This window comes from Hemicordylus capensis, chromosome 1 (assembly GCF_027244095.1).
Source record: "Hemicordylus capensis ecotype Gifberg chromosome 1, rHemCap1.1.pri, whole genome shotgun sequence".
Taxonomy (NCBI): domain Eukaryota; kingdom Metazoa; phylum Chordata; class Lepidosauria; order Squamata; family Cordylidae; genus Hemicordylus; species Hemicordylus capensis.
The window spans coordinates 15986621-15997981 of NC_069657.1; the positions used below are offsets into that span (position 1 = coordinate 15986621).

At 45.1% G+C, this 11361-nt stretch overlaps 1 long non-coding RNA gene across 1 annotated transcript; it reads right to left on the bottom strand.

Moving 5' to 3' along the window:
- Positions 1-2518: 2518 nt before the first annotated feature.
- LOC128323639 (uncharacterized) lies at positions 2519-9266 on the bottom strand. Its single transcript, XR_008306401.1, has 3 exons — positions 9118-9266; positions 7100-7205; positions 2519-2628 (listed from the first exon to the last, which is right to left on the bottom strand). It is a non-coding gene; the product is annotated as an uncharacterized LOC128323639 (long non-coding RNA).
- Between the last annotated feature and the right edge of the window lie 2095 nt (positions 9267-11361).

Genomic DNA, 11361 nt, shown 5'->3' on the forward strand with positions numbered 1-11361 from the left:
TTTCAAGACAGGATCCGGGGGGATCTGGAAAATTACAGACGAGTCAGCTTAACTTCGGTGCTGGGTATATTGATGGAAAGCATACTTAAGGACAAAATTTTTAAGCATTTAGAAGAAAAGGTCTTGTTGAAGGAGAACCAGCATGGCTTCTGTAAGGGAAAGTTTTGCCTCCCTAACCTTTTGGAGTTCTTTGAGAGTGTCAACAGGCATGTGGATAAAAGCAATCCGGTTGACATAGTATACTTGGACTTCCAAAATGTTTTTGATAAAGTTCCAGACCAAAGGCTCTTGAGTAAACTTAGCAGTCATGGAATAAGGGTACAGGTTCATGTGTGGATTGGTAACTGGTTGAAGGATAGGAAACTGGTTGAAGGATAGGAAAGAGTAGGAATAAATGGACAGTTCACAATGGAGGTAGATAGGAAGTGGGGTCCCCCAGGGATCAATACTGGGACCAGTGCTGTTTAACTTGTTCATAAATGATCTAGAAGCTGGGGTAACCAGCGAAGTGGCCAGTTTTGCAGATGACACTAAGCTATTTAGGGTAGTGAAATCCACAAAGGGTTGTGAGCAGCTCCAAAAAGATCTCTCCAAACTGGGTGAGTGGGTGACAAAATGGCAAATGCGGTTCAGTGTAAGCAAAACATTGACAAAATGGCAAATGCGGTTCAGTGTAAGCAAAAAAAAAAAAAAAAAAGCATTGGGGCAAAAAACACCAACTTCACATATACGCTGATGGGATCTGAGCTGTCAGTGACTGACCAGGAGAGAGATCTTGGGGTCATGGTGGACAGCTCATTGAAAGTGTCGTATCAGTGCACGGCAGCTGTAAAAAAAGCTAATTCCATGCTAGGAATCATTAGGAAGGGGATTGAAAATAAAAATGCTAATATTATAATGCCCCTATACAAATCTATGGTGTGGCCACATCTGGAGTACTGTATGGAGTTCTGGTCACTGTATCTTAAGAAGGACATTGTAGAACTGGAAAAGGTGCAGGAGAGGGCAACCAAAATGATCAGGGGCCTGGAGCACGTTCCTTATGAGGCAAGGCTACAACACCTGGGGCTCTTTACTTTGGAAAAGAGATGACTAAGGGGAGACATGATCGAGGTGTATAAAACTATGTATGGAGTGGAGAGAGTGGAGAAATTTTTCTTCCTCTCTCACAACACTAGAACCATGGGTCACCCCATGAAACTGAAGGTTGGGAAATTTAGGACCAACAAGAGGAAGCACTTTTTCACACAGTGCATAATTAATCTATGGAATTCCTTGCCATGGGATGTGGTGATGGCCACCAGCTTGGATGGCTTTAAAAGGGGCTTAGACAGATTCATGGAGGACAGTTCTATCAATGGCTACTAGTCCGGTGGCTGCGGGCCATCTCCAGCCCCAGAGGCACGATGCCTCTCAATACCAGTTGCAGGGGAGCAACAGCAGAAGAGGGGGCATGCACATACCTCTTGCTTGTTGGCTTTCCAGAGGCATCTGGTGGGCCACTGTGTGAAACAGGATGCTAGATTAAATGGGCCTTGTGCCTGATCCAGCAGGGCTGTTCTTATGTTCTTAACTCCCATTTGATTTTGCTTTCTGAGATGGTGAACCACCTGTGGGTCAGATAGGCCGTTAAATCCCCCAACCCAGGGGTGTAGCTGTAATTGAGCATATGTGTTCAAAGAACCCAGGCCCCCCAGCTCCTGAGGGGCTCCCAGCTCCAACCGTCCCCATTTTCTTCCTTATCTCCCTCACCTCGAGAGGCCACTAGGGAGAGGGGTGAACACAGGCTCCCTCACCCCTAGCTACACCCCTGCCCCAACCAGAAGTAGAACAGCAACTTACACCAGGAGAAATAGGGAGAAATAGGCCAGCTCAGAGCAGTGCATCATGCAGTGATACACTAGGAACAATCTTCTGATGGTGATTTCTTTGGCCTCTGAGGTGGCATCACAATTACAGAACTCCCTCCCTAAGCATTTTCACTTGGCACTAATCTTCCAGACACCATGCTAAATCTGCCCCATTTACTCGAGCGTTTAATGCATGGTAATTTGTATAAATCTGCTCTTAGTTGCTGTCTACTAGTAACATTCATTTATTCTAATCTAACAAAATTATTTGTTTTTAAACTGTGTTATTGTCATGGTCAGGATGCTTCTTTAATTTGTTTTATTTTATTGGTATTTTATATGATTAAATTATATTTGTAAGCTGCCTGAAGGATCCAAATAGTGGAAAGATGGGCTATATCTCCTTTAAATAAATCAATAAATCCAGACCTGTGAGAATGGTTTGGACACTGACTGAATCCTAATTGGTTTTCAAACATATACTGATTTTTTTTTTTTAAACCACCAAAAAACCAACCCACCCAGAAACACATCTATGCCTTGCTGGAGTTCCCGATAACCAAGCTGAGTTATTGCTCTTTGGGATTTATGGCGTCTTTCCTGACTACATTTATTTAATTTGGATCATTTATATTAGTCTCCATGGCCAGCGTTAACAAATGAATGATGGCTGGTCCCTCGAGGGTTCTTCTTGACATGACTTCTAAATGCAAAGGGCATTTGGGCCTCTCACCTTTGCTCTCTTCACTCCTGTCTTGCTTCAGGATTGATCGGTTTCCTGTTGGCACAACAGCATTTAATGGCACACTCACTGTGTTTCCCCCCTCATTTTTTAAAAATGAAGGTGTTAAGTTGTCATTACCTCAGGTTGTGTAACTAGAAAATGTATGTAAACATTGCGGGGTCAATGTGTTCCTCTCAGAAGAGGGTTCATTCCGCCCCACCTTTGCTTGTGGTGCCCCCCCGCACCCCCGAGCAACATATAAAGTGGCTCTGATTGATTAGTTATGAGCCTGTGGTGAGGAAGTCCCAGCTTCTCACACAGAAGTCCTATGCATTCAAAGATTTTCTTTTCCAATTGGCTTTCGCCGAATAAAAGCGTGCCATTCATAATACAGCACACAGTGGCTCAGTTGCATGCCCAGGAGAACCACAGAATGGGCCAAAATCACAGCCGCTGAACAAAACAAATTGAAGTCAGGGTGTACCCTGCAAACAAGGTCACCCTGAAGAGAGAAAACAGAGAGGCACTTTAACCAGGCCCAGGTTGTGTGAGGGAAGTGGTGTCAGATTGAAAAGGGAGGTTGGGTAAGGCAACTCTCGGAGAGTTGTGGAATATACACAGAGGGGTTCGTGCAATTTTGCATATAGTAGCACCAGATATAGCACCAGCTATGGAGCACCAGCTATGGAGAGAATCTATCTAGGTGGTTGCTAAGAGTCGACACCGACTTGATGGCAATCAATCAATCAATCAATCAATCAGCACCAGCAGGATTATGGGGAGGACTTTATATATCTTTGCACCCCTCTCACACACAAAGCCCTTCCCCTCACTGCCATGCCCTGGGAGTTGTGGATTAGAGATGTGCATCTATTTTTAGAATGAATTGAAATGGATATGAAGGTGGCCCCTTCATAAGAAATTGTGTTAATTAAAAATGAACATGAATTAAAGCATACAAATGAATGAAAGCGAGAATGAAGCAAAAAATTCAAGACATGACAATAATGAAAATAAGATAAAATGGCTGACATCCAGGCTAACACTGTGCAAATACAAGCATGCTGCACTAGTGCAAAGATGTTGCGCTAGCTACTTCTGCTAAGTTGGGAGCTTGAATTCCAGACGAGTGTTGCGCTTGCTCAACCTGTGATGTGCCTCCTGCTGTGAAATTTCTTCCTCAGACCATAAATGATGCTGGGAATGATGCAAAGCTATCCACTATCCTTGTTGCACAAGTGCATGAGACTTAAGTTTTAATTGTTTGGTGGTTTTTAATAGTTAATATTTAATATTAACTAGCCAACCCGCACAGAGCATCTGTGCGCTCTTTGGGGCTGGCTGTTCCCTTCTCCCTCCTGCCCCACTCTCCCTCCCTCCCTTCTGCCCCACACTCTTGCCTCTCTTCCCCTCCCTCCCACCCCACTCTCTCTTGCCCTCCCTCCCCCTCCCTTCCACCCCACTCTCTCTTGCCCCCCTCCCCCTCCCACCCCTCTCTCTCACCCTCTCCTCCCTCTCACCCTCCTGCCCCAGTCTCTCCTGCCCTCCCTCCCCTCCCCCTGATCTTCTCTCCTGCCCTCCTCCTGCCCCACTCCCTCTTGCCCTCCCCCTGCATTTTAAAAAGTTCTATTTACTGGGCCGCTGCTCCAAGTGCCACCTCCGCAGCCTGTCGTGCCCGCTGCCACTGCTTGCCAGTCTTTGTGGCCGGCCGCGGGCCAGCCACCTCTACCCCACCTTCTGCCCCGGTATCGGGGCCCGCCTCCCGGCTGCCGGCCGCCTCACTGCATCGGCCCTCGGCTGGGCCCGCCATCGCTTCGCTGCGGCCGGGCTGGGCTCGCAGCCACCACCCATCGCCAGGCTGGGCCCGCCAGTGGCCCTGGCTCGTAGCCGGCCAATTCTCCTCCTCCTGGGTGTGCCAGCCAATCAGTCGCCTCTGCAGCCCAGCCAATCAGCTGGGCTGTCGGGACGCATTTTCCCTGGGCACACCTAGGAGAAATATATAGATAGATAATAGTTAATATTAATAACACTAATAGTAATGTTTTTAACTCCTTTATTTGCTGTTTTTATTGTATTTATTTATTTATTCAATTTCTATACCGCCCTTCCAAAAATGGCTCAAGGCGGTTTACACAGATAAATAAACAAATAAGATGGTTCCCTGTCCCCAAAGGGCTCACACTCTAAAAGAAATATAAGAGAGACACCAGCAACAATCACTGGAAGTACTGTGCTGGGGGTGGATAGGGCCAGTTGCTCTCCCCCTGCTAAATAAAGAGAATCACCACGGTAAAAGGGCAAAGCTCTTTGCCCAGTTAGCAGGGGTTAGCCCAGTTAGCAGGGGTATTGTTGTAAACTGCCCAGAGATGTAAGTTTTGGGTGGTATAAAAATATGATTGACAAACAAACAAACCTCCCAGAGACTTGCATTTTGGGTGGTATACAAATATGTCAAATAAATAAATAAATAAATAAATAAGACAGCAAGAGATTGCACAACTTTGAGAATCCGCTCAGGTGCACAACCTTCTGGTGTGTGTGCATCTTTGTGCATTGATCTAGTGCAGCCTTAGTCTGGATGTCAGCCAATAAAACATTTTTGCACACCCCTACTGTTGATTGCCTGCTCAGAGCAGTGGCAGCAGTGGTGGTAGCAGGAACACCTGGTAGGCTGGGGAGAGGGCAGTTTGCCCCCACCTCCAGTGCTTCTCTTTGCCGCCGCCACCTATGAGCGGAAGAGAGCTAAAGAGGAACCACAACTTTGGACATCAGTCAAGGTTGATTAGATGCCACTGGCAACACCTGGTTTTCTGCAGGCAGGTGGCTTAAAGAAATGATTTCTCATGCCTCAGGAATTCTCTCAGACCAGCAGAAAAATGTTCTTCAGTGTCTGGATATAATCTACAGAATTTTCCATTGTGAGGGCAATATAACCCCCTTATAAATTGGATATAATTATCGCAACTGCTTTGAGAATCACGGTGGTTGAAAGCTGTACACAAACTAGGGATATGCATGGAACGGATTTTGCATTTTGTTTCGAGCTTGAAACAAAATACAGATGGCCAAAACGTTTTGTCAAAACAGCAGTTGAACCGATTGTTTCAATGGAACAAACCCTGAAATGTTTTGTGTTTCAGCCATTGGGAACAATGGGGGGACTTGAAACAACTCTTTGATCCCCATGGGTGGGTTCTAGGGACACCAAAATGGGTTGGGTGGTAGGGCATGTGCCACTTACTGTCCACAAGCCTCCAAAATGGCACTCAAACAAGCCTCCAAAATGGCACTCAAAATCTCGAAACATTTCTAATCAAAATGGGGTTGTTTTGTTCCAAGCTCCAAACAGGCCCTGTATTTAAAGGGCATTTTGTTTTGAGCTCGAGACACTTGAAGGCCTGTTTTGAGTCGAAACGTTTCAAAGTCGAAACGTTTTGCACATTCCTAATGTAAACTTTGCGAAATAAATTAATGAATTTGGTGGTAGACGTATAAACAGACACCCTGTTTATATAGAAAGTACCCTCAAAAATGTTAGCTGTGATTCTACTAGGATTGCTGAAATGGAGGTCTAGGGTTATATTAGTTGATATAAAAAGTGACTGATAATGAGAAAGGTAAAGTGAATAGCAAGGCTCTTCTAGAACCTCAGGCTCTTATGGCAAGCAAGCTCATTACTATGAGGGAATATCTGAAGTTAAATTGTAGTTGATCATGCTTAAGAATGCCTTTTGCAAACTTTTATGAGCCACCCGGAAAACAATTGTTATGGGGCAGCCATATAAAGTATGTATTTTATTTTATTTTATTAGCAGAGTTCATTTCTAATAACCAGAATGCCGAGTATGTTGTAGCAGCACACCCTGGCTGACATAATGCACCATATTATGTGTGCCTTATGTAACAAGAGCGCGGTCACATTACACACAAGAATTGTGCAAAAACAATTGTGTGATTGCCAGTAATTATTTCCGATGTCTGGCAATTCGACAACTGTGTTTTCACAATTCGTGGGTGTAATGCAACAGCACTCTTGCACAATTGCTCAAATGTTATTTTGCCACCTGCAAAAAATATGCCGTATGCCAGCCCCTATGTGTGAACCGAAATTGTATACAACTGGACAGCTCCAAATTTCCCTTTTAAAAAGCCCCACTTTCCTGAAGAAATGTTCCTTTGCACTTCTAAGTAGGGGCTAGATGACCAAAAGGCGAGACACGCCAGAGGCAATGTACATAAGGTTACCTGTCCACCCAAGAAGACCAAGGATAAAAAAGTGGAGGAGTCAGGTCAAGAACAGGGAGTGATCAGAACTGTTGATGATGGAAACCCCTCCACTGTGACTGGAGCAGCACTTATAAACAGAATTGAGCATACCTTATACCCGGTTCTTACTGAGGCTGTTCAACCAGACAAGGAGGAAAACATCATGGGGTCCCCAGCACAGAAGGAGCTGGATGGGCTCAGCAAGGCTCACACAGACATTAAACTGCACAATGCACAATATATTTAGGAAACCACTTACTGTAGACCCCAGGAGTGCATCTGTGTTAGTCCTTTTATAGTTCATGCTTAGGTTTTGTTCTCCTCTTCTCATGTAAGTTGCTACCTGTCTTTGTACACCACAGGCCCTTGTTCAATAACAAAATGAAAAAAGATCACATCTTTTGCTGCCTTTGTCTCAGGATGAACACTCTGTAGTAGGAACATTAGCTTTCCAAGCTCCCGCATGGGTGTTCCTTTCCTTTAATGAAAAATTCAAACTGCATGTCATAGCTGCAGATCTAAGTGTTAAAACCTGAGTCTTCCCCACAAAGCAGGAGGACTGTGGATTTGATGTTGGAATCTATCTATCTATCTATCTATCTATCTATCTATCTATCTATCTATCTATCTATCATTGGAGAAGCCACTGCCAGTCTGTGAAGACAATACTGAGCTAGATAGACCAATGGTCTGACTCAGTATTTGGCAGCTCCCTATGTTCCTATGTTCCTATCTATCTATCATATTTTTATACCGTCTGATATGTAAATCTCTAGGCGGCGTACAAATTATAATATTAAAAACACACAAGTTAAAACACAATAAAAACAACTTATTAAAATTAGAACTTTAGATCAAAAGGAAAAAAATACAAAATTATAGGAGAATTAACACAATAACTTACATTAATCAATGTGCAATTTTACAAGTATATTAAATCAATACTCAAACACCAACACTTTCCCAAGGGAATTAAATTGCAGATTTGACCATCTGATTCCTGATGGAATAGGCCCTGGAACAGAATTTTGCAACCTTAAAAGTAATATCCGGGCTGGAATCTGGAAGAAGAAGAAGAAGAAGAAGAAGAAGAAGAAGAAGAAGAAGAAGAAGAAGAAGAAGAGGTATAAAATTTATCTGACCTACTTGGGAATGTCTATCATGGAGATGTTCCAGGTCAGCATTCTTTTCTTCTGGCCTCAATGCACTTTGTCTTTTTTCCCCCCAAAGTGAGGGCTGGGGGATGGAGCAGAGGAAGAAGAAGAGGAAGGCTTGCAGTATAAAGCAAGGAAGGCCCCTTTTGGGAAGGGACTTGGTAGGCAGGCAGGCGGGCAGGAGATGATGCTCTGCTCTTCATGCTCCGTGCTTGGGAAACACGTCTGGGGCAGGGAGGGGTGAAATTAAAACCCACTTGTGTCAAAAGAAGCAGCCCCTCTCCCTGCTAAATGAGCAAAGAGGCACCTTTCAAATTAGTTATTCTCTTATATTTAGCAGGGGGAAAGCAACTGGCCTTATCCAGCCCCAGCACAGCATCCCTCCAGTGGCTGTTGCTGGTGTCTACTTTGTGTCCTGTTTTAGATTGTGAGCCCCTTGGGGACAGGGAAGCATCTTTGTTTTAAATGTATTTCTCTGTGTAAACTGCTTTGAGAACATTTCTTGAAAAGCAGTATATAAATATCCATCGTCGTCGTCATAGCCTACTGCAAAAGCAGTTCTTGTAGTGGAAGAGCCTAACCCACATACAGTAGACACTGGGCCCATAAAATCATGTTGGTTGACACACCCATCTTTCCCTGCTCATAGCTTCTTCCTTCCAGGCACTTTTCTCTCAGCCAGGCTGACCTCCAGTATCAGAGCTCACTGGAGTAAAAGTGAGAAGTTTCAGGGAGGTATGTTGTGGAAGGTGGGAAGGTTTAGCAATGCCCCTTTTGCTCTACAAATCAGTTCTCCAGCCACTAGTTTACAGGTGATGGGGCAGACCTGGTTTAAACACACGGGTATACTGCTTATTGTATAGTTTGAGCCTAGATTCATGGTGTGTTGCCAACATAGCCCTACAGAGATGCATATATCATGGAGCTGTCTACTTTTTATTTCTTTCCTTTTTCTGGTGGGGAGCAGATTATCTTGCAGTTCTCTGGCATTATGTTCCACAGAAGATAAATGGAGTTTGAACTGTCTTGTGGTTCCTGCTGGATTTCCCCCCCCACTCATTTGTAAATATTATTTTAACAGGAAGAAGAGACAGAAACCACGATTTACTGTAAAATTACATACTTGCTTAGGATTCTTAGGAGTGCAACCAGTAAGTATATTTCAGTCTTGTGGCTGGAATGAAAAGAACCCGACTGAAACCAGACAGAAAAGAGCAGATTCTTGAGATTGTGATGTCTTCCTAATTTGCATTTGGTTTTCTGTCCAGGGCTGGAATCCAGTATTGAGGCGGGTTCCTAGTCAGCCACTGTGGACTGCACATGCTCAGTCCCAGAATTCTCTTTGGGCCCAGAAGAGGACAGGAGCATGCATCATCAGCCACTGTGACTGGCAGACAGCTGGATGCCTCTGGGTTGTTTAGGTTTGCTTTCAGGCGGAAATGAAATCCACCCTACTGCGGTTGTGCTCTCTCGTTTGCAGGTGGTGACATTTGGAGTTTGGGGATGTGGAGGAATGCAATTTGGGGTGTGGGGAGCTCACCAGCCGTGCAGCTGGTGACCATTCCCCCACCCCGCAGAAGGCTCCTAGACTCAACAACGTTTCAGAAATGGTGTGCCAAGTCTTCACTTTTTCAGTTTCATGGGCTGCTAAGGGCCTCAGAGCTGCAGCCGAGGGAGTCGTTCCATTCTGTCCCCCCTCCTGCTAGACATCTCTTCAGCAGGCCTGGCCTCTCTCCACAGGATCCAGACCCCTCCTTCTGTCCTTCCTCTCATCTCTGGCCTCCATCAGTTAAATAAAACAGAGCAATCCCCGCACCGCTTCTAGCCCCTCCCACTTCTGGCTTGGGTTCCGTTCCTCTTCCCAAGTCCAGCCACCCTGTTCCTGCCCACCCCACCACTTCCACACCCATACGCAGTTCTGGCGCTCCCTCTCTTTGGTACACCAGCAACCGGCTGCAGTCAAGGCTGCCGCTATGGGGGTGTGGCTTTAGCAGGCATGCCATGCTGGCCCAACACTTTGGGCATTGGGTGTGGTGTGGCTGGGCCACTCAGAACAAATCTGCATACTGCTTCTGGAATGTGTGTCATAGATTGCTGACCCTGGCCCTAGAGTCACAATTAATGATGATGGAATGTTGCTCTGATGGGGATTTCTACCTGACACCTGAGAACCTCTGCCAATAAGACCCTATTGCAGGGGTTCAAGGCCCTTGTGGCTGAGGATGATGGGAGTTGGAGCATAACAACATCTGGGAATTTGCTACTGCGTTAGATGGACCAATGATCTGACTTAGCCAGCTTCATATGCTCCTTGCATACCTCTTCAGGTCCTACTTCAAATCATAGCAATTGACGATGATAGGTAAATGAAACCTCCAGATTAAAAGGAGTGTAAGAGGGGAAGTAACTTGCCTAGGGAGCAAAATCCCCACTGGTATGTTCGAATCCCTGCTGGTATGTTTCCCAGACTATGGGAAACACCTATATCGGGCAGCAGTGATATAGGAAGATGCTGAAAGGCATCATCTCATACTGCGTGGGAGATGGTGATGGTCAACCCCTCCTGTATTCTATTAAAGACAACCACAGGGCTCTGTGGGCGCCAGGAGTCAACACTGACTCAATGGCACAACTTAACCCCCTGAATACCAGCTACTAGGAGGCAAACCAGAAGAAATCCTTGCCTTCATGCCTGTGGAGGAATGAGGCCTGAACCTCCTCATTTTGTGTTACAGATTTCTGTACTGCATATGTAATTGCTTACTCCCTATGTTCTCTATTAAAAAGCTGTGCAGGGGTCAAAAGTTCACAGCTCCTGTTCTACAGTTTGCTTTGAGAGGGAAAAGAGTTCTACTGGTTAATCTTTGGAGGGAAAAAGAGGTTTGATTTGATGGGTATGTTTTAAAATAATGGAGGGAACTTGAGTTGTCCTGATTGGTTTGTTTATAAAAATGTGGAGGGGGGAAAGGAGAATAAAAGGAGGCTTTGCCTACAGCAGAGAGTTAGTTCAGATTGGAATTGGAATTGGAGTCTTGGAGAGCCAGGAAAGAAGAGCTGAGAAGAGCTGCTGAAATTAAGAGCTGAGAAATCACTGGGAGAATTAAGCTGAAATCTCTCTTGAGAACTGCATCACCTTCAAAGCATCTGAAGGAACAGCCTGGAATTGAACCTCCAGTACTGGAAAAGAAGAGCCAGACATGAAGCAGAGCAAGAGGAAAAGTCAGGCTCCCTGCAGAAGCTGATTAGAGGTGATTATAAGAAAACTCCTGGGACTCTGGGTTAAGGCACAGTATTCGCTACATCCAGTATGAGATTGGATGTGTTTTTGTTCCTTTATGTCCACATGGCTGCTGTTTCTTTGTATTAC